The sequence below is a fragment of the Corvus moneduloides genome, chromosome 3 (assembly GCF_009650955.1).
Source record: "Corvus moneduloides isolate bCorMon1 chromosome 3, bCorMon1.pri, whole genome shotgun sequence".
Classification (NCBI taxonomy): Eukaryota; Metazoa; Chordata; class Aves; order Passeriformes; family Corvidae; genus Corvus; species Corvus moneduloides.
In genome coordinates, this window is record NC_045478.1 from 94,358,580 (window position 1) to 94,385,857 (window position 27,278).

A 27,278-nucleotide genomic window follows, 5' to 3' on the forward strand; every position below is an offset into this window, starting at 1 on the left:
ACCTTAAAAAATTCAGGTCACAGCCCATTATCTCAAAACCTTTCTGTCCTCCTTGCTTTGCCAGCACCTCTGCTCATATTCAAACACTACATAATTCATTTTAACGTAGCCTTATCAGGTTGCTGAATAAGAATGTGAAAGTCAGCTGGCTGTAAGTTAAAAAAATATATTCTGTGCCTTCTTATTGCTGCTGTCACTGATTTAGCTGTTCCCATGGTAAACTTAAATACCACCACAGGAAGCTGTATCATCTATCAATTCACAAGTTGCAAAGTGTGGTGGATGGAGATTTCATTTAACAGATCCCAGAACTGTCTGGTTGAAGGATGTGGCAGTTGAAAGCTGGAGACTGAATTTCTTGGTTTTTTTTCTCTTGCCTTTTTTTTTTTTTTTTTAACAATCCTGTATAATCTCAAGAATAAGACATATGGCAGCACTTCCAAGTTGGTTTCAAAGAGATTTTGATTTCCCACTCACTTTCTCTCAGTGTGAATTACCTAAGAAGGTGTCAGAAGTTCCTCGAGAAAATCCTTCTAACACTGGTTGTCTTTAGAAAAAGAACCTCTAGAGAGAAGCACCTTTACAAATATAAAACAAGCCAAAAAACAAAACCTCAAATGATTTTGCCTGCTCTATAGCTGGAGCCTCTAACTTGGCTCTCCATGACATCACAGCAGTCATGGATTAGTTTATTACAATCATTTTAATTCAGGAAAAAATGCACTTCCTTCTTGAGAAGGAGACAAAAACACCCTAAGAAAGAGATTATTCCACACACTGAAGATATTTTATCATCAGAAATTGCATAAATAACAGCTAACGTACCCTATGACACCTCTTCTTTTAGTAACTATCTATTGAAAATCAAAAATATATTCTTACACGTTGAAAAGATTTCTCTGAGTGTTTTTTTTTATAAAACATTACCTTTGCCATTAGCATACAGTAGCCAAATAAAAATAGTGAATTCATTTTAAGAAATACAAACAAAGGTGGAAAAAGACAATTTTAAAAGCTAATTTAAACTAAATAAAACCACATTTATAATCTGACCTTTCCTTTATTCCACTTCTGGAAAACCATAACCAAAAGACTTTAACAAAGAGAAAAAACATATAAAGATGTTTTTTAACAAGTAGAAAAGAAATGCAAGGAAATGGAAACACAGCATTTTAAGATCTGAGCACTCCAAAAATCTCTTAAAAGAAAATTCTTCACTATGAATCCTCAAGATTTTTTAAAGCTCCCAGTATTATCCCTTCCAACACATGAAACCAAATCTTACTTTTCGATGTCTTCGGAACACCCCCTGAATCTGAAAATTTGATATCACACAGTGAATCTAAACCAGTCAATTGCCAATTACCAATTTTGTGCCTGTATTTTTGGAACCACTACAAGAAACTTTTGCTAGAAAGTACAGATTTTGTAGGATACAGTGAAACTGTCTGAACTCAGATGCATTAAAAGCGTCTTAAATCCTATATCCAAACCCAGAGGTATTCAGAATAGCTGCCTCTATCTGGCAACTTGGACGTTGATTTCCATATTGTGGAATCAGTTTGCTTACTCTCCTACAGGCAAGAACATCATCTTAGTCTACACAATGCCCCTTGTTCCATGGTGGGGAAAAAGTCATAGAAATAGGCCAAGAAAATTAGATGTCACTGAGTGATTTTCAGTCGGCCCACACAGAACATTAGGGGGAAGAAAGCATTCCTCTGAGCAAGCATTAGCACTATTATTAGCAGCATCTAGACTTATTTAAAATAACTATTCCCGTATCTATTCCAGCAAGCAATACAAATTACACTTGTCCCTTAGATGGAAAGACAGACACAAAATCATGAATATGATCCTCCCTCTGCATTGTATTTATCTTTACCAGAAGGAAGGAAAACAGGATAGAAAGTATTCCTGGAAATCAAGGGCAAAAATAAATCTTAGTTAAGAGAAGCCAATTGAAACATTATGATTATCGTGCCAGAGCTGTGGTTTCAATGAAAATGAATTGTAAATCATTTAGAAAGTAGTAGAAAGCTGCATCACAAATCAAAAGTAGTAAGATCCCAGTTTCAGTATGGAGAGACCAGCAGATCATTGCTGCCCACCATCAACAATGCAGGAGTTGTGTGACTCTACCATTGCACCAGAAGCATGTTCTGAATCACCATCAAAATTATCTGACCTGGGCATTTACAAGTTTTCAAACCAATGGGACAATCACTAGATGCAAGGAGCACTTGCCTTCTGACCAGTGAAGACCCCTGGTTTTATTTGTATCACATTTTCCCCTTCCTTTCATTCTCACAAATGTGTAACTTCCTGCTGACATTACAGAACATCCTCTGTCTGGTCACACGTGCAACAAGAGGGTGAACTCCTATTAACAGCTACTGAAATACTCCTGGTAAGTTATCCTTTCTAACATGGTGATATACCACTGGTCCAAACATAGGAACTCTTTCAGCCCACCACCCATTTCTTTAAGGGTTACTGCCTCTCAAACAGCTGTTTCCCCCCTCAGACACAAACTGCATACATGCTGAAATACAATGGTCTTGGTCAGGGACCAACTCTGAGAAACTGCCAGGAGTTTTGAGTTATATTGCTGTAAACTCACACAAAAGTAATCTGTCTCTGCACATATAAAACAAAGAAAGAAATGGTTCTCAGAAGAGCAGTTCTTTGGAACAGGTTTTTAAGGTGCTTTATAGCTTATGCATAACAAAATTAAAGCAAAAATCTCTCAGCAAGCATGAGACTTCTTCAAGAAATTAAAATAGAAATTTTCCTCCTATTTAAAGTGAAGTAACAGGTTATACTAGACTACAGCAATAATGACTCATTTGTTAATTTAAAAAAATTATTTTATTTTTTTATTTACATGCAATGGTGTTATTGTTTCATATTAACTCCTGAGAAATAGCACTTTTCCTACAATCAGTTTTTTCTTCTAACACTGTCAAACACCAACTCTCCCTTTTCCTCCACCTCTGGGTCTCGGAAGAACACAAATTAGAAACCTGTTTCTAAAAACTGATTTTTAAAACCCCACTTACAAAAGCTATGCTTTTACTTCCACTGAGTTGGCCATGATGGCCCCTTCTCTTTCCCCCTTCCCTTATCCAGGGCTAAGGAAACAGTGTATATCAAAACTGACAAGATTTTCAGATACAATTTACAATGTAATAGATAGGCAGGCAGGCAGACAAAGCAGACAACTTTTTAAATTTAGTGATTATGGTTTACTGTGAAAGGAGATATTTTTCCTGAGAGGAGTTCAGGATTATCTGGTTTATTTTTGGTTATCACATCTTTCTAGCAGATCATGATTCATTCACTAGTCTTCAAGGAAGACCAGTGCACATGAGTATTTTTAAGCACAGTGCTTGCATAGTTTAAAACTCACTTGCAGCAGTAAGATTAGATCTCTAATGAAGGCTCAGCACTTCTGCCCATGCAAGGCACTGTGGAGCCCTACGGCTCGAGCTGGACTCCAGTCCTGCAGAAACCCAGCGGCAAAGCAGCACACACTGTGGAGATCTCCCCAGGCCAGACTGAGATAATGTTCCTAAGTGGAGTCTTCAGCACAGGGATGTGGATGTTTTATGCAGTGAAGTACAATTTTAGAAAAACAGGCTAAATATTTTTATTTAACATACATATCATGTGTTTTTACAGGCACATATAGATACACACACAGTCAAATCTGATGTCAGAAGAGATGTACACAGTTCTGCTGTGCTCTCCTCTCCCTGTGAAATTTACAATCACATCTCATTTGGGGAATTTGGAAGATTGCAGAAGAAGGCGCATTTACCCGCACAGAGATTGTCTCTCATAAACTTTACTAATGCAAATTCTATTCTGTAAGTTCAATACAGCTTTCATCACCACCTTTAACCTGTTCTGTTAAACACAGGTGTAACTATTGGGCCTCTTGAACAAAACCATAACCAAATTTCCTAAGAGGTAGCATCATGTAGAAGTGTTTTGTTTTCCCTCTTGCAGAAAATATTCTTCTTAGTGCTTGAGGTTTTTGAAGACTATTCAGTTCAGTGACAGTCCATGAAACAGTGCTCTGCTTCCAATTGTTGCTGAATTACTAAGAATTGGAAGTAACATTTAGAAATTTTAAGAAAAGAACTTCTGAGAAAGGCAATTCCTAGGAAACAAGCCTCTCTAAATACTAAAGAAATATGCTCATGTTTAAGATCATAAAAGATAAATTAAAGTAAATTATTAAAGGAGCTATAAAAATCCTGAGCATTCTGAAAATAAGAAGATTCATAATCAAGACAAACAAACCTTTGAACACAGCAATTCAAACATCCCTTTATTTGAGGCTCCAAGCTAAACAAACCTTTCAGCCATAAGTGTAAAACCCATAAATATCCCATAAATTATAAGATCCCTGAAGACTTTAAGTGATGATCCAACATATAATTAGAAATTTCAGGACCTCACTTTGCCTTGTGACAGTAAGCTGTATTGATGATGCATTTTATCATACCCATAAGTTGCACAATGTGTTATTTTTTAACTCATGCTACTTGTTCTAAATAGATCCAAAATGTTACCTTCAGACAATCACATAAATTCATGTATGCTCAGTATGGAGAGCTAACAGGAATTGTTTTTCCAGAAAAACATTCAAGCTAACTTTCAATTATATAAGTGTCAATTGCCATATTTAAAAAAATTATTTAATGGATACAATAAGATTTCAATTATTTGGGGTTTTTTCACCTAGTCATAAAAAAGCTGCCAAACTGCCTTCAAAGAATGCTATAATTTACATGGAGAGACCACCTGAAAAAACCATCAGAGAAGGACGTAAAAGTATTAAACAAACTTTAAATTAATAAAAGAAGCTTTATTTATATTTAAGATGTTGTGACATAGACACATGACACCACAAGCTGTTATTAGTCGCAGTGTTGTCCTTTCACCTTGTTTAATGGGTTCCCTTTGCAAAGTGAACTGAACGTGGAGTTTGCTTCTCAAATAGAATGAAAAAATACATTAATGTGCTGAAAAAGCTCACACCCATAAAGCATTAATGAGCATATTATTTGCTTCAGGTGAATGCACTACCTTTTCCTTTCAGCAGAACTCACTTAAGATTCTCTGAAGACTTGCTTCTGAACAGTTCTATGACCTAGTTTAAAGAAAATGTACAAGGATTATATTTTTGGCTCTTAAAATCAAGGTTTTTTTGCATTTCCAAACTTTACTGAATCGTTTTGGCTGTGGTGCCTGTCCTTATCTGCCCAAGCAATACTCAGCAGTATGGAATTTGCTTCCAGTAGAAGCTGAAAGTGCTAGCACTTTGCAAAAACCATTATCTCTTTAGCAAAGCATCTTTCATTGTATTTTACAAAACAGTTTTGAAGCCTTTCGATACATACACGCAATCTCCATCTGTGCAGTAGAAATGTACTCAAATGCATGCAAGAAAATCTTCAGTTGGTCTTTCAAAACATGACCTAAAAACATCCTACAACAGAACTCTGTTCATTAATGTATGAATATAAGACCTAGTGCTGCAAGCACAAAGGAATGAGCACTGAGAATCAACTGCTAAGACTGTTTGTGTAAAAAGGTTGACTTACTGAAGGTTTCAAAATCTGCAAAATCAATTAAAAGAATCAGGTTTTATTATTGAACATATTCTAACTACATTAACAGTAGAAGGGAGATGACTGAGCCTCAGAGGTAGCGCTCAGTGGAGTTAATAAAAAAAAGAGCTAAGTGATTTAATTACACCTTTCAAATCTGCCTGCTCACATAGACCCCATACTTCAACATTCAAACTTAGTTTCATCCCTTCTACTAAAAATAACTTTTATTACAGGGGAGTAAAAGTAAAAAGCTTATTCAGAACAAAAATTATAATTTCAGACAATGCATGGAGTGAAATGACATGTACCTTCCCATGTTAATGAGTATTTCAGTAGCAGCATGGCTTACGTAATAATCACGGGGTTTATGGCAGCTGGTTATTTTGACAAGAAATCTGAAGGAGCTGTGTGAAAATAGCACGGAAAGAAGGAAAGAAAAGCAATAGGTCTGACAAGTAGATGCCCTTATAAAAAGCACACCAAGTCTGCTCCTTGCAACTTAGTTTTCATATTGAGGGTCCAATTTTGAATCCTATGAATAGATTAAAAAGGAATTTGAAACAAAAATCTTAAGGAACCCATCTGCAAACATGTTTCTAAAAAGTCTCTCTCCACTGAAATGGAAATTGCTGAACACGGAGTGGGCATACTCCTATATTTTTAAGCAGAGGCTAACTTTTTAATACATTATAGCGAATGGGGGAAACAGAAACAAGGCTCAATCAGAACAGTTGAACTGTGGTTTTGGACATTTCAATTTCACTTCTGACAAAAAAAATTAGGGACCAATACTGTTCTCAAACATCAAAGAAAGACCCTTACTACTCCTTTTCAACAGGAGAAAAGGCTAAGGCAAAAATATGTAATTCACAGTAAATCCCAGCAGATGAAAAGACAATTTTACTGAATGAAACGTTGGGTTTTTTTTCTAAAAATGCAATTCGAAGTTTAACATTTACAAACAGCACAGCTAAAGTCTGACCATCAAAACCAAAACAATAGTGATTAGTTCATAGCTTGTTTTTACAGAAGCCACAGTAGTGCACCTTTCTTAAAATGGTTGTTGATTCTGAGCAGCACAACCACATGGTGGCAGAAGAACCAACATCTTGCTCAGGAGCTGCACTGCTCTGGGGAGGCCATGCAACCTGACGGGCTCGCACAATGAATTATTTGCCCCTAATAATGATGATGAAAAACGGATTGGTTCAGGGTAACTCAGCCCTCAGGGCTGATAAAGGTACGTGTCTTCCCAGAGCATTCTAGCTGCTGCAAATTGAATTGCTGCTTTATAGATTGAAAGCTTGTACAACTGGAAACTTCAATTTAAAGTAAGATCAGATTCTTTTGTATGTAACTGTTAATAAAGTTTCAGGGGAAAAAACCTCCAAACAATTGTTTTAATGCCAGATTCAGCTTAAAAATTTGGAAGAGCTCCGATTTGAAAACACATTAAGAATAACAGCATTCATTGAAAATTTTATATACCCATCCATAATTTTAAGAGATTCTTTTTATCACTATTAAAACAGATCAGTAGTTATTTTACTAGATTAGTAAACAAGGCTTCAACTACCAATCTGTTTTACTTTTCTCTCCTCTGTTTCATACCGTAGGAAGACCCTGGCGGAATGGAATGTATTTCACCATGCGCGGGGCAGGAACGCTTGTTCTCCTCAGTGTCACCGGCCTGGGCAGAGCATGGGCTGGACAGCCACGGCCATTCCCTGCCCTGCCCCAGCCTGTGGGAGTGCCCCTGCATGGCTGCCCAAGCACGGCTCAGCATCATGCCCACTGACTGACACGTGCACCTGCACAGCGAGGAAACTATTCCCTTCCCTTGACTTGAGCACAATCCTGCCACAACAACAGACAAACAATTAACCTGCTAACCCAAAAGGATGATTCCTGAACGAGCCTGAAAGCTTTAGCAGCTTACTGCACTCAAGTGCAACCCGGCGGAAAACCTACTGAAGCAAAGCTCCAGGGAATACCTCCTGCATAATATCTAAAATACATATATATATTAATTAAATATATCATCAATTAAAATAAAAATACTGTGGTTTGCAACTAAAACCAAGAATCCAACTAAATGGATCTCGCAGTCTTTTTATACAGCTCGCTAAATGTAACTCCCACTATTTATAACTTAAAATAATTGCACATAATGCTTTTACCTCTCAACAGAGATGTTTCTGCTCCTCAGTGTTTCCTGACAAAAATCAAAATGCCCTCAGCTAGACTGCAGCAAAATAAAAGAATGGCTGATGACAGATGTAGATACCATAATGCATTATCTTGACGATGATTTGTCATATTCATAGATACTAGTTGTCTGGAGCAAAATGATAATCACTGGAACATTCTGGGTGTGTGCATAAGAGAAAAAAAGACAGCATGAGGCTCGCCTCTTACATGGAATGAAAAGTGTGTTTACACTGGCATTTAATCTCAAATTAGGTGTGCCTTTGGAAAGCAAGTCTCCTGATCATCCCTACCTACCATGCTTTGCTCCACATCACCGAAAATGCTCTCAGAGAGCACAAACCAGACACTTATCTGCAAAACTAAGGCAGACAAGAGCTTGTCTAAAGTGCTTAAGGCACACATAGTGTGGACACTGGATCCTCCAGCATTGAAGCTTTGCCTTAAAAGTCCAACCCCATGGTGCTGGATGCTGTGCTAATGCAAAGCCACCAGATTCTGGGGCACATTTTTGGGATCTGAAAATATAAAACAATAGTATTGTTCCTACCACAAATTATTTTAATGCTTTCTTTTACACGTGTATTTCATTGTGTCTATCATGGCACGTCTCATTATTTGTAGTACATTAAAGTACAAGTCTACTGAAACCAGAGAAAAAAACTTGTGCAAAACATTGCTAAATATCATTTAAATTAATACCATTTAGTTATTGGAATACCCCTGCCAGGTTACTGATTTCAGCAAGTTTAGTGAAAAAAATAAGCATTAACCTACATGAAAAATTACTAAAAAAAAATTTGGGCAATATAATTTTCTTTTCTTTCCGCAAATCACACTCCTACACAATACTCAGGAGCAAAAAGCTACAATGGGAATCTATTATAAATACTTTTGGAGAGAATATATGCATCATCAGTGTCTGAGTGACAAAATGTTAATATTGGCAAATGGCCCTTAAGCTAGGTTCTGAGACATACAGTTAAACAGAATGTTAATGTTTTTCTTCCTGTGATTTTCTTTCAAGAGAAATAAAATACGAAAAAATAAATATGCAACATCTAAAACATGAATTCAACATAACTAAAGCAAAAGGAAAACATTTATATTAAATAGCTTTTCTGTTCTGCTCAGCAGACATAGCCATAGTATAACGTATTCATTACCAACTTCCCCCTGTACATTATTAATTTCTGTTCGACTGGTGTCACTTATAAGAGGAACAGAATTTTGAATTTGTAGAAGTTGGAGGGTTTTTTAAATCAATTTTTAATTGATTTTTTGCATTTTCAACAAAAATTTGGATTATAACTACCCTTATGGAAAATGTCTCTCCTTACTAGATTATACAAAGAAATGTAATACTTCAGCTTCTCTTTAGCTTTATTAACCTCACCCATTGCTGTTTGCTTATACACCTACATCGTATCCAGGACTGAGGTGGCACTGCACCCCAACCACACACGTGCATTAATAATTTAGCCTGGAAAAGACCTTGAAAGGTCATCTGGCTGGGAGCCCATTCAAAGCAGGACTAACCTCAAAGTCAGTCAGAGCTCATAGCACTCATCAGCATAGGCTCTCTCTGTTTCCCGTTTGCAGCCTTATGACATACATCTGAATAATTCACAAGGTCTCAGATTGCTCCAGCCACTGTACTATAATAACAATCGCACATAATTTGTAGTTTGTGAAATATTTTACTAATGTTTATACATCCCTTTGAAACATTGCAACTAATATAAAAGCAAAAAGTATGTGACTGGAGGAAAACACGAAACTTTAATTTGAGAACGGTAATTGAAGAAGCTTTTAGATAGTCAGATGTATTCTCTAACTGAAAATGTTAGGGAAAAGTTATCTTAGATCCAAATTCCATGAAATCACATGACTGGAAATCTTACTGCTGAGCAGCAGCAATGCAAGCAATGTTAGTAACTGGTCACAGAGAGCCGTTTCCTATTCAAATTAATAGAAAAAAACCCCACTGAGATTCGTTACAAAGTCATTTTAGACCATTATAAATCCATTCTGCCAGTGCAAGAAACAATCCCCTCCCTTGTCAACTCTGCTGGAGCATCACCTCTGTCTCTTGGCGCTGCCGCCTGACAGGTTCAGTCAGGACATCAACATGCTGAAAATCAGTGCAAGAAGGTCTAAGGAAAGAACCAACTTATGCCAGCTTACAGTACACATCTAAACAGAGTCTCATTTTCATTACCCAGAACAAGTCAATATTAGGCTGTATGCTATTTTTTAGAATTTGTGACTTCCAACAGGAAGCATAAGGCTGTACATTCTTGTGATTCTCTGAAAGACACTGCCAATATGCCCTTAGAAAAAGGGCATACGAAGATGAACATCAAGAAAATTAATACCATATTAATATTAATTATAGTATTAATTAGAGATGCAATTACAGGTACATCACTTTTACATAATTAAATGCTCTTACATTTGCATAGCCTCTTTCACATTGGACCATCACCAGCTAATTTCATGTCTGTAATGCTGATACCCCACTGTTCCCTTTTCCCCCAACAGAGCCCTGGAAAATGAAGATCCCCATTGAGAATAACAGGTTGTGATATTTGAGGTAATGGCTGGGGTGGCCCTTGCTGAAAAGCAGCATTTCCCAGCTCTGCTTTTCCTACCCTGAAGAGAGAGGAGGAATACTGCTTTTTCAGACCAGTTCTGTTTTCCAGCTTTCATTCCCCCTTCTAAAAGCAGAAAACCTTGGCTTGTCACCCTCAGGACAGCAAAACATATTTTTTCACATCCTTCTGAGAAGATTTGAGTGAAACCTAGGGTTAAATTTTATGAAGTCCTATCTGCCAGCATTCAGCTCTGAAGTCAAGAAAACCTGATGTTGCCGTCGAGGTATCCAGCAACAGCAGAAGCACTGCAACCTAAATCCTAAACAAAACCAGGACCCTGCTACACATTATTTATATTTGGTGAGATCTGGTTGGACTAGTATCAGAGTATAGCTTTTAAACTTACTTGTCCAAATAAAAGGAAAACAGTCTCAACAGAATCTTCATATAATAGCCTGCATTATCAAACAGCGCCTTCCTGGCCTCAGTTCCCAAGCTGTTAAACTGCTTAATGGTGCGGAAGGTATCTTTTCAGCTTTATACCGGCTAGCGCTTGTATTTCAATGCCTTAGAAAGCCTCGAGCAGCCTTGAGAGGTAGCACGGGCAATCTAGCACTTTAGTAGCTCTAAAATCGGTACCTGAATCAGCTGCAGAGCAAATACCATCAGCAGAAGCAAAGAGGGAGAAATATAGCTCCCTGCTCGCTCAATTCCCTGCAGTTAGAAGCCTTCAAATGAGACAGACGACCAGAGATGTTTACAGGAAAGTAGCTGAGCTGAGAGAGAGCCTTTGCTTTCCCTCGACGATCTTTTATTAGGAGAAGGGGAAAGGGGAGGACTGGGGGCGGACCCGGGGCGAGCGGCCAATCAGACACTGCTGAAGAGTCTGAGTTACATTTGGCTTTGCCCGCGCTTGGAACAAAGGAGCTATGAGCACATGTCTTTGGGAGGGGGGAGGGGAAGCTCAAAACAGGCAGCAACAATTCCCTATTTTTTTTTCTTTAAAGCTGGGTTGTAACTCTTAGTAACTTAAAAGTGCATAGAACAAAACAGTGCAAAATATAATTGTAATCTATCGTCCCTACAACTCGACAGTACCTAGGATGCCTTTAAACTAGTTCCCCAGTCAAAACTCAGGGGTTTAGTCAGGACATCTATGGTATGGAGTATCAGGACAAAGATTTACAAAATACAGTGCAAAAACCTGAGTGCAAAACAGTGCAACTTAACTTAAGGGATTAACATAAAGATCTGCAGTAGGGGGTTTACATGAAGGTGCAAAATCAGGATTCTTTTTACGGCGTCTCTTCCAGGAGGCAGTTTTAACCTCCTTAACTTTTGAGGAAGTGACATAAGGTTTTACCCACTTCCCTGGGATCCATCTCAGTCCTTGAGGGGTAGATACACTGGCATACCCACGTCCCCAAGTTACAAGTTTGTACGGTCCTTGGATTTTTTGAGTCTCTGGGTCTCGGATCAGGACTTCTGGATTTTCCTGCAGTTTCTGTCTCCCGGTGTTCTGGAAATGACGATAGATGGGAGGGTTTGGATCCTCAAAGGTGCCATTCAGGAAGTTTATGGTAAACAGTGCTTTGCTGAGTCTGAGGACAGGTGAGTTAAGTTTGGTGGTCCCTGATTGTTGTAGCAGCATTCGCTTGAGGGTTTGATGGGCACGTTCAACAATGCCTTGTCCAGTTGGGGAGTGAGGAATACCTGTAACATGTCGAAATCCCCACTGCTGACGAAAGTTTTTAAACTCCTGGGAGGTGTAGGCAGGTCCATTATCAGTTTTTATCTCCTCAGGTATACCGAGCACAGCAAAAGCTTGGACAAGATGTTTTTCAACATCCTTAGCCTTTTCACCTGCATGTGCAGAGGCATACATAGCACCAGAGAAGGTATCAATAGAAACATGAACGTATTTTAATCTCCCAAATTCAGGGAAATGTGTGACGTCCATTTGCCACACTTCACCACTATTAATGCCTCTGGGATTGACCCCCATGCCCAGTGATGGAAGCTGTAGCTTCTGGCAGTTGGGACATGTTGCCACTATTGCTTTTGCTTGTGTCCGCGACAGATGGAACATGCGGATAAGAGCAGGAATATTTTGATGGTACATGGCATGGCTCAATTTTGCTTGTTCAAAAACTTGGGGGAGCTTTGGTAAGTCGGCTGATAGAACTATGTCTGCTGGCATAGCCAGAGCATCAGCTCTACGATTACCTTCCGCAATAAATCCTGGCAGGTTTGTATGTGACCTCACATGCATGACAAAATAGGGATGCTCTCTGTGGGAAACCAGATAAATTAATTTTGAGAGTAAATCATAAATTTTCTTGTTTGAGATTTCTTTTAGGAGAGCATGCTCAGCTCTAACAGTTACTCCAGCTACATATGCTGAGTCTGTGACCAAATTAAAGGGTTCTTTGAACCTCTCAAATGCTCTAACAACAGCTGCTAATTCAGCTACTTGTGGTGATCCCTGGATTACCTCAATGTCAGATTCCCACTTTTGCGTCTTTGGATTTTTCCATGTGACCACGGACTTTTTACTTTTTCCTGAGGCATCAGTAAAAACGGTAATCGCATCGAGGGGTTTTCTACTTTGAATCTCTCGAGGGATGAAAGAGAATGGCAGATTAAACATGTCATGTTTTGGGTAATGATTTGAGATTTGGCCTGAGTAACTATCTAATGCAAATTGTAAATTTATATTATTTTGGAGTAGGTGATCTAATGCGTCAGTTGTTACAGGTAAATAGATGCATGCAAAGTCACATCCTGCCAGGGTGCGGAGCCTTGCTCTACCCTTCATGATAATTTTTGCCATTAGTTCTTGTGGCTGTGTGATGGTTTTAGGAGGTTGGAGTGGAAGGAATACCCATTCAATTATGATGAGGGGTTCCTTCTGCTCTTTGTCCCACTGAAATATGAGGCCATGAAAGCGTGGTACCTTCCCTAGAATGACAAGCTTAAAGGGTAGGGAGGGCTGATACCTGTGCGCTTGTCTGGTGGAAATGAGCTCTTGAATCTTTTTGAGAGACTGCCTTGCCTCTTCTGTCAGGGATCGAGGGGATGCTGGACCGCCTTCCCCTTTTACTAGGTTTGCAATAGGAGCTACATCCTCTGTGGTGAGTCCTAACCAGGACCTTAAATACTTCAGTGTCCCACAGATCTGTTGCACTTCCTCTAATGTTTTTGGGTTATTATTAATGGTGACAGGTGTTGGAGTGATAGAGGTTTCTGTGATTTTGAGTCCGAGGTATTTCCAAGGGCTTGTTCTCTGCATTTTTTCAGGTTGTAATTCAAAGCCCTTGGCCTCTAGGGCCTCAACCACCATGTTAAGTGTCTGCTCGAGATACTGATTATTGGGAGCACACACCAGCACATCATCCATGTAATGCAGGATGATGGCCTTCTCTGCTTTGGCACGGATGGGAGATAGAATTTTAGCAATATACTCTTGGCAGAGAGTTGGGGAATTTTTCATACCTTGGGGAAGCACAAGCCAATGATAACGTTCCATGGGAGTTTCGCGATTAAGAGATGGTACAGAAAATGCAAATCGGGGGGCATCTGCAGGGTGGAGCGGAATATGAAAGAAGCAATCTTTAATGTCAAGAACAGCTAAATGCCAATGTTGTGGGAGCATTGAAGGTGATGGCATACCTGGTTGAAGGGGTCCCATGTCTTCAATAACCTTATTAACTTCTCTAAGATCTTGGAGTAGCCTATATTTGTTCTTTCCCGGTTTTTGTATTACAAACACGGGTGTGTTCCATGGGCTGTTAGTTGGAACTATATTTCCTTTAGCCAATTGTTCAGCCACTAATGTTTTGAGTGCCTCTAAGTTTTCTTTTTTTAACGACCACTGGTTAACCCACACGGGTTCATCTGTTTTCCAAGTTAATTTATGTGGATGGCACTCTGCTTCAGTGGCCTGCAAGGGAAAATTTTGATGTCTAGGCGTGATATCAATTTTTGTTCCCCACTGAGACATGGCATCCCTTCCCCACAGGGTGAATTTGGTGTCTAGGACATACGGACGAAGTGTCGCTATTTGTCCTTCAGGACCTTCAATTTGGATGGTGTGTTTGGACTGCTTTGCAATTTGGGTACCTCCAATCCCTTGTATGATGCCCTGAGATTGCAATTCCCATTGCGTAGGCCACTTATCAAATGGAATGACAGACACATCAGCACCTGTGTCTAACATTCCCATTATACTGATTTTATGTGATTTGTAACGGAGCTTACATTCTATTACAGGTTTGTTGTTTCCCAAAACCTCAGTCCAACAGATGGCTGGGATATGACCATCTGTGGGCAGGTATTTGGGCAGTGGAAAGGCCTGTGCAATGACTTGACCTTTAGGCATAAAATACGGTGGATATATACATTGTACCATTAGGTTAGAACACCCGTTCTGATCCACTTTCATCAGTGTGGGTGTAACCTCTATCCCAGCAGGTGTTTCCCGAGTGTCCCCAATAACAAAAAGGTATGTAAATTCTGGCATGTGGTCCACATTCTGGAATGAGATGGGTATTACAGTCTGTTTGTTGTTGTTGAAATGGTGTGCTTTATCACAGGTTACCTTAAACCTGAGTCCAGAAGTCCAAGTTGCTTTGTCTGCAGCCCTATTTATGTCTGAACGCGGAGCTGTTAGGACGCGTTGAGTCGCTAGTTTCCCTGCAGTTGACCTGGGGAAACAGTCTTTGGAGAGTTTTTATCAGCAGTTATAATTGCTCTGCAATTGCGAGCTACATGTCCCTTTTTCTGACAACGATAGCATACAAAGTTACCGCGCGATTGAGTTTCTCCTGTACCTGTAACATTCTCCACAACCTCCCCAACCATCCCCACTTTTTTCAAAAAGGGAGCAGCTGTGTTCAGCTGCACCTTCTTCGTACAGACTTCGAGGATGGATTCAACAGTAGGAGGAGGATACAGCGGGAGAGTGAGAATGACTTGTTTGCAAGCATCATTTGTATTAACTTGGAGAAGTTCGAGTAGGAGCGCTTGTTGGAGGTCAGGATTAGGGACCTGGGAAGAGACAGCTTCGTACAAACGGTTATAAAAGTGAATAATATTTTCATTTGGTGATTGCTTGATGGTGGTATAATGAGAATTAGGAGTTTGAGATGGTAATAATGTTAAGGCCTTTTCAGCAGCACGTGTGATTTCAGTAAGAACTGGACGAGGGATAAGCATTGCTTGTTTTTGAGGATTTGCCATATTATTGTCACCAGATAAAAGGTCTAATGTGATATAATTGTTTTCAAAATCCAGGTAATTATCTGGAGTTTGCCACAAAATTTTTAATAAATCAGATAAAATTATTTTCCATTGCTTTTTCCACACCATAAAATCACCAGGTGTGAGAAGAGTTTGCATTAATGTAAGTAAATCATGAGGTACAAGTAAGTGAGTTGCAAAAGTAGCACTTAAAAGGCTCTTAAAATAATTACTATGCATTCCAAACTCCTTAATTGCCTTGCACAAATCCTTAATATCAGAATAAGAAAGGGGTTTCCAGTCAGGGTTAGCTCCATTGCTAGTACAAGAGAGTGTAGTAGAAGCAGTTGGAGTTACTTCCTGGTAGGCATGGGTTCCCGGATTGAGAGGGGCGGTCACAGGACTGTGGGAACCTGGGGCGGGACAATGGGAAGCAGGGGCGGGGAGTGGAGGGGCAGGGGCGGGGAGTGGAGGCGGGGACACGGCCGGAGGAGGGGAGGGGTCGGGGGCGGGGTTGTGGGAGGCAGGGGCGGCACTTGAGCCGTGGGCGGGAACAGAGGGAGGGGTGAAACACAACGCTGTGGGGGCGGAGTCGGGGGCGGGGTCAGGTTGTGACGCAGGAGTGGGAGGGGATGGGGACAAGAAGGGATTTGTGGGATGGGGGAGAAAGGGATTGTGGGAGGTGTAGTTTGGAGAGGAAGGACCATTGCGTCCGCCATTACTGGAGACAAACAAACTGGGAGAAACGCGGTTGGGGGGAGGGTTTTTTTCCTGGCCTGCGAGCACGTGGCAATGGCCGTCCCTGGGAACAAAGAGATCGGGGGAGAAGGGGTTTTTACGCGCGCTTGAAACATGAGGGCTAGAAACTGGGGAAAAGGGAGTGGAGAAGAGGGGTTGGGAAGGTCCTGGGATGGGCTCCGGATTCCCATCCAAGGCAGGGTGCTGAGGAAACACGGGTGAGCCAGGAGGACGATAGCTCTCCTGTGCTGAGAAGCAGTCTGCTCTAGCTGTGTTTTCCAGCGTAGGGGAAGAGGGGTCCGGGACACAGGGGTTGGAAGAGGGTATAAGGGAATTAACAGGGGGGTTTTGCAATGGCTTTTCATGTACTGCCTTTTTATCCGGCAAAGTATAACTTAGTAACAGGAGAGGAAAGAATTTTGAAACTGTTTCATCTCCTGCACGCCTCAGAGAGGAGAGTTTTCTCCCCACCTTATCCCAAAATTCAGCAGATCTTATGTCTTCGGAGGTCAGATTAGGAAAGTACTGAAAAAGCCATTGTACAAAAGATTGAACTAGATTTTTAGGGTATTTATGCCCAGTTAAAGAAAGGTAGCTTTGAACTTGGTGGTATATTTCTCTATGGTGTGCAGAAACTTCAGATCCCATTATAAATGCACCACCAAACCTCAACCCCAACTCGCCAAAAAGGAGGAAAAAAAAGAGAAAGTTTGCACCGGCACCAGCTTAAGACAGGAGCCCCTAAACCAGCAGGGAAATACTCACCAGAATTCTGGATTTATCACAGGAAAGCAGGTCCGGAGAAAAAAAAAACGCGAGAAGGGTCTTCTGCTTTCCAGCCGTTCCCTCGCCACGTGGCGTGGGGGAGGGTACAGGCTGAGGCTCTGGGCTCGATGTTACACAAAAAGTAACACCTCGCCACACAGAGCTGGCACAGCAGGACGTGCAGAGCTAACTCCAGCAGACACAGCTGCCGGGACACCCTGAAAATCTCTCAGAACCGGAGTTCAGAGATAGCACGCTGGGCGCCAAATGCGGAAGGTATCTTTTCAGCTTTATACCGGCTAGCGCTTGTATTTCAATGCCTTAGAAAGCCTCGAGCAGCCTTGAGAGGTAGCACGGGCAATCTAGCACTTTAGTAGCTCTAAAATCGGTACCTGAATCAGCTGCAGAGCAAATACCATCAGCAGAAGCAAAGAGGGAGAAATATAGCTCCCTGCTCGCTCAATTCCCTGCAGTTAGAAGCCTTCAAATGAGACAGACGACCAGAGATGTTTACAGGAAAGTAGCTGAGCTGAGAGAGAGCCTTTGCTTTCCCTCGACGATCTTTTATTAGGAGAAGGGGAAAGGGGAGGACTGGGGGCGGACCCGGGGCGAGCGGCCAATCAGACACTGCTGAAGAGTCTGAGTTACATTTGGCTTTGCCCGCGCTTGGAACAAAGGAGCTATGAGCACATGTCTTTGGGAGGGGGGAGGGGAAGCTCAAAACAGGCAGCAACATAATGGGAGAACTGCTTCAACTGCTTTTGATGCCTAAAAATGTTCTTTCAGCAGTCCTGAAAGCCACAACTGTATCCTTCCTGAGGTAAGGAAATTTCTGAGACACAACGATGAAATTGAGAGTGAATCTATCCTATAAACTTGAATAAATTACTTTCACCAGACAAAAGAAATTACAGTACTGGAAAATAATTTTGATCCATTTTCTTTCCTTATGGCATTCTGACTCTTAGGGACAGATCCATATCTTTGCACCAGTTTGGAAAAAACATTATGCAAAGCAGCAGTTCCCAGAATTTTTTTGTTATTTCAGAGGATTCAAACAACTCCAGACAAAAGAAAAACTGGATTTACTCTGCATCGTGAGTGAAAAATGCTTGCTTAAAGTGACAGAGTGGAGGAAAACCGCTACAATTTGATGAATGATTTCTACCTACAGACTGCACTGGTAATTGCCATTCAGGAGTTTAAGCCTCCCTATCAGAGTGTTAGAAACAACTTCACCCTGTACTAGGGAACTAGCACAGCTTGCTCGTTTGGGCCAACTCCTTCTGTTTTCCATCTTCCAACCCTTTAAAATTTCCCACCCCCCTGCTGCATCACATTCCACACATCTATCCCAAGACACCAGCCAAAAACAGAGGACAGAGTGCCAACACTCTGAAAGCTTAAAAGCTAGCAGAGCACAGCAGTTTTATCTACAAATGGGGCCTCTGCCTCTCAGAACATTCATGCCTGGATTCCTCCCTCTGCTTTTGAGCCACGGAGCAGTCATGGCTCTTTTTGTTCCTTCATTCACTCCAATTTGATGCGTTTTTTCACACCACTTCTGGTGCACAGAACAGCATCCCAAACGTGGCCCAGATTCTGAGGACCTAAATGCTATTTAAATCCCTAGGATACTTGGCTTCTAGAGCCAAGGCACCTCTGAAGGTAGAAAGCCAGACCAAGGAAACACTTGGCAAAGGAATGTTGTCCTGGGTTGCAGTGTATTCTATTACCATCCTCATGAGCTGTTAAAATCAGGTGGGGCAGTGTTTCCTTGCCTCCTCCCCCCAGACTATCTTGCTGTTAATGGCCCATCATTGCCCTGCCGCCTGACTCAGAGATAACTCCCTCCGGACTATCTTCTTCTAGCCTAATCAACACTTGGACTCATTACCCCATTGTGAGATGCTCCACCCAGAGGGAGGAACCAAGCATGCCATCGTGGATATAATCTGGGACTGAACACCAGAGACAACCTTGCCACTGGATTTCCAGAGGACAGGAGCTACACAGCCACCACTGGACCTTCTGAGGAGGAGCAGACCCTTTTTCTACAGGATCACTGCTTCAGAGGACTGCAGCCACCATTCTACCAGACTGCTACCACCACCCTGACTAACAGGGTGCCAGGTTGTATCCTGACTCTGTCGGTTTAACCCAGTGTTTTCTGCCTTTATTTTTTTTTTCCCCCCTTATTTTATTTTCCTATTAAATTATTATTCTGACTTGGTATCTCCCACTAGTTTGTTTTCAAACTAGTACAAATGTCTATGAAATGAGATGGCTTGACTTGAATGTTCTCCCCTTATTTGAAAAAATATATTTCCTATTTATTCCAGAAAACATTTACAATGCAGAACCTAACTGCTCTGTTTACTGCAGCCCTCCAGTGCTGTTAGACTGCAAATTGTTTGGGGAAACCAATAATGGAAAAGTTTATTACAATATCCTGCAGACTTTCACAGAACATTTCAGCTAACATTATCATTGTTTACTTGCCACATTTGCTATTGCAGACTGCTACTGGAGGACAGTAATTTTCTTTCTCTTAAAACTAAGAGACATTTCATTTGGCAATTTCCATCCTTTCTGCCATATGACATACTCCATGCCAAGGCATAAATAAGTATGACAGGAGATTCTGGAGGGAGAGGCATGGCTGGAACCAGGCTATCCACCTGCCCCACTCCAAAGCACAGAGGCAGAATAGTCAGGAACCAAAATTACCACCTTGGTCATAAAGTTTCTTTCTTAATGCCCATCCTCACCCCCCAAGTGACACATTCTGATGATTCTTTAAAGTGTTTTCTTCCAAATACAAGAGATCGCCTGGATAGGAAGAGTAAGCTGTGACTGCTGTCACTCTCAGTCACAAATGGCTTGCTCATTTTTTTGATATGCTATATATGAACTAGTTTGTGAAGAATCTGAGGCCCCCTGTACTGTCAGAACAGGAACTGGGGCCTTTGCTTTCTCAACACTCCCAAATTCAGTTTTTGGATCAAAGCAGACAGGACAGGTGCTGTCACAACATCCTTTTGAAAAAGGGTAGCAAGCACTTACCTGCGATGCAGTAAGCATAGTGAAACCTCACTACATGCTTACTGAAAGGAATATACTATTTTTTGAACTATATCCTTAAAGAAGCGCCATTCGTGTTTCTAAAAGTTCTCCTTTTCCTTGGTCTATGTTCACCTGTTTGAATTTGGCATTTCCACTCACACTCTTGACCTCAGATTGTCCTTTTGTGCTTGATATTTTTGTGACTGCAATTACACTGAAGTTTACAACTGTTCTAATGCAGTTTCAATTTAAATCACCCTGATGATGTCTTTCCTTATATTCGAACAACTGCTCACACCTGCAGAATTCTCAGAATAAATCAGTGAAAATAGTGCCGCAAGTTAGCAAAACCAGTGCCTTCAATAGCAGTATACTTTGTTTATACTTATATCTACTTTACAGAAGCAACTATTATTTTCATAGGTTCTTTGTGAGGGGTGAGAGCCTTTCTGAATAATCAAAATGTTAACCAGTTTTGCACTATGACACCTGTCTCTTTGGCCCAAAGAAGCCCATAACAGACAAAAAAGTGCCTAAAAAAAAGAAGAAAGACTAACCAGGATGGGTGGTTCCAAAACTTCTTGTGCCCGAGCACTGTGACAGATGTTTGTTTATGTCCAGACTGAGAACAGAAAAAATTGAATATACACATTTTTTCCCAAATGAATTTGCCTAGGTTCCAGCAGCAGTCAGAGCAATTGCAGCTGCTCCTTGTCCTGTCTATGAGCTGGATGAGGTATTCTGGTTTTTTGTAAATGATTATATAATACCTTGAAATAGCTTTCAAATCACTATCAATACACTAAATACAGTTCATGGACTTGCTTTGTATCATGACAAAGAATACAGTTCAAGCCCATTCAGCCAACACACATACAAAACCCCCTATATTATACTTGTTAATTATTCATTCCCAGCCTGCTGATCTAATGGAATAATTCTGCAAAACCACACACAGGCTAAACATTAGCACATGCTCCCTCTCATTTTTAACTGTAAAAGATGGAAATAGAATTAATTTCAAAAAAGATGTATTGACTCCATGAGGTATTATTGGATCTTTTATGTCTTTAGTCTTCAAGAGACTGATTAACATGCACAGAGCTCTTTACTACCATAACTAGACCATCTTGGTTCTTTAGAGTTCATTGAAGGCTCATTCAGAAATCTTTCAGAGATATGAGGAGGGCTGGGACTATTATAGTGAGATTAATTATTTATTCCAAGAAGCAAACACCCATTACCAGTACTGCTCCTCCTCCTCTTCCCACAACTATTTCTCATAGAAACCCAACCCCTTCTCCCAGTGTTTCTCAGTCTGTTCTATCCCCACTGCTGTTAAAAGTCACATTATGCTCCTGCGCAGAGGTATTGCTATCAAAAACTCCTCATAATCAGTATTAATATTCCTTACTTATCTGTATTTAAAGAGAACTCATTGACTCAGGTTTCATGAGGACTCCCACAAAAGCTATCAAATCAACCTTCCCTGCTCACACCTGGCAAGAAAACCACTTATTTCAGGAGATTCAAACTCAGCCATGGGAAACAGCAGCTCCAGGAGGCCCTCCTGGTGCTCTGCACACCTGGGTACCAGGCACACAATCCGAGGAACACCCATGATTCACTGAAGTTTTTACATGCTTAAATCCTTTTGTTTTCAATGGTGCCTGGGTTCCAGGATACCCCTGAGACTAAATGGAAGTGGTTCAGGTGAACAGCTGCTCTGTGGGTGACTTCAGGCAGTTGCAGAGGCTGTGCCACCCTGCTCAGGCTGCAGAGAGTCACATCAACCGCAGTGCTCCCACGGCGACACGCACAACTACTGCTGCCACCCAGCCCTCCCACAGCAGCACCACAAAATAAGCAGATGAGCAAAGTGCTATCTTCTATTCAAACACAGCAAAGTATAGCTCCTCCTTTAGGTAGGAGAGGAATAGTTTTGAGAGGCTTTCTACAATGTAGGGGCAGAATTAAGAAGCAAAATAAAAAGGAAGGATGGCTCAGCGGTTATCAACCTAACTGGAAAAAAAGAGGACATAGTAGGCACAAGGATTTCCTAAAAATGTTTTAGTATCTATATTTGTCATTTGTCATCTTTCAATTAAATTACTGGTGGTAATAATAATAATAATACTTGTGTAGTAATTGCACTCTATGCAAGTAGTGTTGGGCTCTTTTTGCTAGCGGATAACCTGAACCTAACCTCAGCTGGAAATATGGCCAGACAGAAAGATAATCAGTCTCTTTAAAGTAGACTTCAGACTACTAATAGGCAAGAGTGCTTGCCACTTAGTGAGATTTAGTTTCTTTGCTCCTGATTTTCCATAAAGAATATCTGCAAGTCTACAGGATCTTATATATAAATATATATTTATTAGGCTTGCCTGTATAATGACTGCTGTTCCTCTATTTTAAAGCTGCCACAAACTAAACTCTCTATAGCAAGTACAGTGACCACAGATTAGGCTAATGCTGAAAAAGCCCCTTTGCACTCATTTTCGTCTTAAAGCCCAAGTCAGAGAGGACCTATAAGAAGGAAAGTTCTCTCAGAGGTTACCACTGACAGCCAAGGAGGCAGCTGCTGACACAGCCTGCATGCAACCCCTTTCCAGTGCAAAGCAATGATATGGGACAAAAATCCATTCACCACTCCTTGAAACTGCTCAAATACTGCAATCTGCAATCAAAGCAAGATCAGATTAAAACAAGATAATGTAGAAGTCTGTGGTGTGCTGACTCTGGCTGGACATTAGGTGCCCTCCAAAGCTCCTCTATCACTCCCGTCCTCAACTGAACAGGGGAAGAGAAAATATAACAAAAAGGCTCTGCGGTCAAGATGAGGGCAGGGAGAGATCATTCACTGGTTCCTGTCACAAGAAAAACAGATTTGAATTGGGGAAATAAGTTTAACTTATTATCAATGAAATCAGAATAGGGCAATGACAAATAAAACTGCATCTTAAAATACCTTCTTCCCACCCTTCCCTTCTTCCTGGGCTTAACTTTATTCCCAAATTCTCTATCTCCTCCTCCTCCTCCCCAGAAGTGCAGGAAAATGGCAAATGGGGGCTGTGGTCAGTTCACATTGTCTCTGTCACTTCTTCCTCCTCGCAGGCAGGACTTCTCAAATTCTTCCCCCTGTTGCAGCATGGGTCCCTTCCACAGAGTCACAAAGTCATGCCAGCAAACCTGGGCTTCCCTTGACATGGGTCCACAGGTCTTGCCAGGAGCTGGCTCCAGTGTGGGCTTCCCAAGCAGTCACAGCCTCCCTCAGGCATCTACAGGCTCCACCATGTACCCCCCTGGGCTGCAGGGGGACAGCCTGCCTTGCCATGGTCTTCCCCATGGGCTGCAGAGGAATCTCTACTCCAGTGCACAGAGCACCTCCTGCGCCTCCTGCGCCTCCTTCTGCACTGACCTTGATGTCTGCAGAGTTGTTCCTCTCACATATTTGCACACCCCTCTCCACCTGCAAGCGTGCAGGTGTTTTTTCCTCTTCTTAAAAATGATATCCCAGAGGCACTGCCACCATCATGGCCAGCTGTGGGCCCAGCCTTGGCCAGCAGTGGGTCTGTCTTGGGGCTGGCTGGAATTGGCTCTATTGGTCATAGGGGAAGCTTCCAGCATCTTCTCACAGAAGCTGCCCTTATAGGTCCCAAAATCTCGCCGTGCATGCGCAACACAAAGCTTTAATTACACATCAGATCTGTTGCCAGATCCTGCATGTAATTATATTACCAAGGAAATCCTTGTGCTGCAGACACAATCACTACAACTTTGGAAAAATGCTTCTAAAGAGCACAGCTGTGAAAATGTCTGCATTGAGGCCCATGTTTATGTGATGCTTCTTTCAGCTTGGAGTTCTGTACAGAAATCAAGCTTTGTCTTAAAAATAAAAAAAAAAATAAAATCCTTAAATCATGTTATGCATGTAAAAAGACAAGTTCTTTCTTCAAGCAGCCTCCCAAATAAGCCACTCCACATTTCTCCTAAAAACCAAGACACTTATCTCATATGTGCAATTTTTTCATCAAATTAGTTTGTATGACTGTGAGCAATGGTATTATTTGTTTAACTTGAAGTATATTTCAGAAGGAATCTTTCAATATTCCATTTCCAAGCCTGTCAATTCATAGTTTATCAATATCTTTGGTTTAATCAGTAGCATCTGCAGCATTATAGTGTCATCAATAATTCTGCTAAAAGCACCAAAAACTAGTTCACATAAACTTCATTTGCTAAACTCATTTATATTGCCAGAGGTCCAGGCAAAAAAAAAGAAGAGAAATGCTCTATGGCAGGCCAATAATTTTAAAATACTGTCAAACCATCCTCAGTCTAGCTTCCATTATTAATTTGTAAATAACTGTTCACTCTCTCAGCTGTAATCTTTCATGGAGTGCTGTTTTTTAAACAAAACATGAGGCACCAAGACAAAAATGTAGTGGGAACTTCTCCTAAGGAATCACCTTTCTAAAATTTCCTCACATCCCACTCTTTGAAAACTCATCCCTCTAACAGATGACTCTAAGCTTTTTCTTACCACTCAATTGTGCACTGCCTTGCTGGTGAGAAAAGGGAGATCCACAGCTCAGTATGACTGCAGAGGAGGGGCAGGGGAGATCCTCTGCTCTCTCTCACGCTTCTTTGGGTGGGAAAGGAAATTGCTGAGTCCTTTGCTTGTGATTTCTCTGGCAGATAGGAGCCAGCAGAGACGGGAAACTGAAAAACCTGGCTTGTCTTCCCCCATCTACAACGCCCCTCGTCAAAGGGTGCTGGTGGGTTGAGCTGCTGAGCCTGCTGCTCCCCAGATCTCTCAAATCTTTATTTGGTGCCTGCAGGGAACAGGCTGGTTGGTAAGACAGTGCTCTGCTCTGCACTGGGTTGTCCTGTACAGCATCCATCCCTTCCTTCAAGTTCTTTCAAACCCAGAGGATCAGACAAGTCTGTGAAGCGCATTTGAGAAAATCAGCTATACCGACATTTCGGTCAAAGATGCCACACACCGTGATGCAGGAGGATTTACTTTTTCTGACAAGACCTGTATATTGCTACATTACCATCTCTTCTTGAGATTTTACAACCTCTACTATCAGTCTCTAGATGTTGTGCTTTTGAGACCAGAATGTTGGAAAAGAGATGCTGGATCTCCATGTGAAATATAGATCCATGCTTATACTTTATTAAGAAACCTTTACATAAATATTCTCTTGGATATTCAATTTGACATAAAGAATAATTTTATTTTCACCAGCTTTTGAATGTATTAAAAAAAATGTTCTACAGGTACTACAAAATGTATCACAAAATACCTTTAATGAAACAAAATGAAAGGCATTGACTGTGGCAAAAGCAGAAACATGAAAATTTCATTTTTACATCAAATAAAGAACTCTGGTAAATTACTCAGACCTCCTAGAAAACAAAAAGTTTTGCCTCTTTCAAAGGAAAAAATATAAGAGAACTTCCAGGATTAAAAAATATTTACTCAAGCAGTTTATTTAGTGCAGAAATGTGATAAATTTGGATATAGATCTATGGCTAACATTTGACTGTGCTGCAAGCAGTAAGGGTGGTGTAGGGGTGTGTGTATGTCTCTGTATGCACGTGTATATATATATATATATGCGCATATATATATATGTATATATATACTAGCTCACATGCACAGTACCATGAGGCCAGATACGTATATTATTTTTTTTCATCTATATTTGTCTTTCCTCCCCCGTCCCAAGTCTGCTAGAACAATATGAAGGAAGTATTAGGAAGATTCTTCAAATGCAGGAAAACCCAAACTGAACCGCTTAAGCCTAAACCAGTTAACTGCATCATCATTGCAAAATTACTGTATTTAGTATATGGAATGCAAAAATTTTCCCATGTAATGACCATCAAGATGTAATAGCAAGATACTCTTGATACTGATTATTTTTCAGGGTAAAAGGTTTTCTCCACCATCTATAAGGACAGCATGACTAACACAATAATTCCTCTATGTTTTATCATTATGCTGCCAATTAATGCCATTTAAATATCCACGATCATAAGAGAAATAAACATAATAAGATCACCCACAGGGTGATACTACTTGAAAGTTTTTAATCCCACCTTTCTATTATTTTTCAGCAGAACAATTACAATTAGAAGTTCATATTAATAAAATGGAAGAATCAGACTGTTGTTTGTACCAGAAGAATTTGAAAGGCAGACTGGATTGGATAAAGGTAGCTCTGGATAATCTGGGAGTGTTCAGCAGCCAGTATGTTCCAAACCATGCCTAAGAGTGATTTTAAGGAAAGTAATTAAACAATCAAACAGTTGAACAATCCCAGACAGTTTATGATACAATAAAGACATCTTTCTTTATAGAAAGAAGGAAGGTAATTAAACAAATAGCAAAAGGTAACAACAGTGTTTCAAGTTCTAAATTTCTTTTTCCTTTTTTTTTTTTTTTTTCTTCCTAGGGCAGGGACCTTTTGGAGGTGGGTACCTCCACATACATTTGGGCCTTATTCTAATTTATATTCTGACCATCTGCTTGAGCAAATCTAGGAAAAAACAACTTACGACCACACACTGAGAAAAGCTGTAAATGTGTAATTAAACAGATAAACTGTTTAACTATGCATGATCTTTGCAAGAACAGAGAAGGGAATTTTACTACAAGTAGCAAATGATCACAACTATTTGCATGGGGTTTTCCCTTAGTTTTAGATAAATGTTCCCCTTATCTTCATTCCAGCTAGTAACATACAGAGTGTGATCCTGTCCCTGGGCTAGGACAGATACTTAGTCCATCTAGCTGAAGCTATGTCAATTTCCTCCAAGATAATGGTCTGCTTTTTATCAGCACCAGGACCTCTGCTGCTAGAAAAGCATTTTATAATGCATGATGGTATTCTTTTAACATTTTCAGGTAGATATGAAAGTTGACCTGAACTTGCAACCTTTTCCCATCGTGGTGTTTTTGCCTTAGACTCTGGGACTGGGCCAGACTGCCAGGGCCTGATTTCATTAAGCTTGAATAGCC

The 27,278-nt window shown here is 40.6% G+C and overlaps 1 protein-coding gene across 2 annotated transcripts in view; it reads right to left on the reverse strand.

Annotated features, from left to right (window-relative positions):
* PRKCE (protein kinase C epsilon) overlaps positions 1–27,278 on the reverse strand; it is a 292,509-nt gene that overhangs the window by 123,814 nt on the left and 141,417 nt on the right. The gene's annotated exons all lie outside the window — the stretch shown is intronic.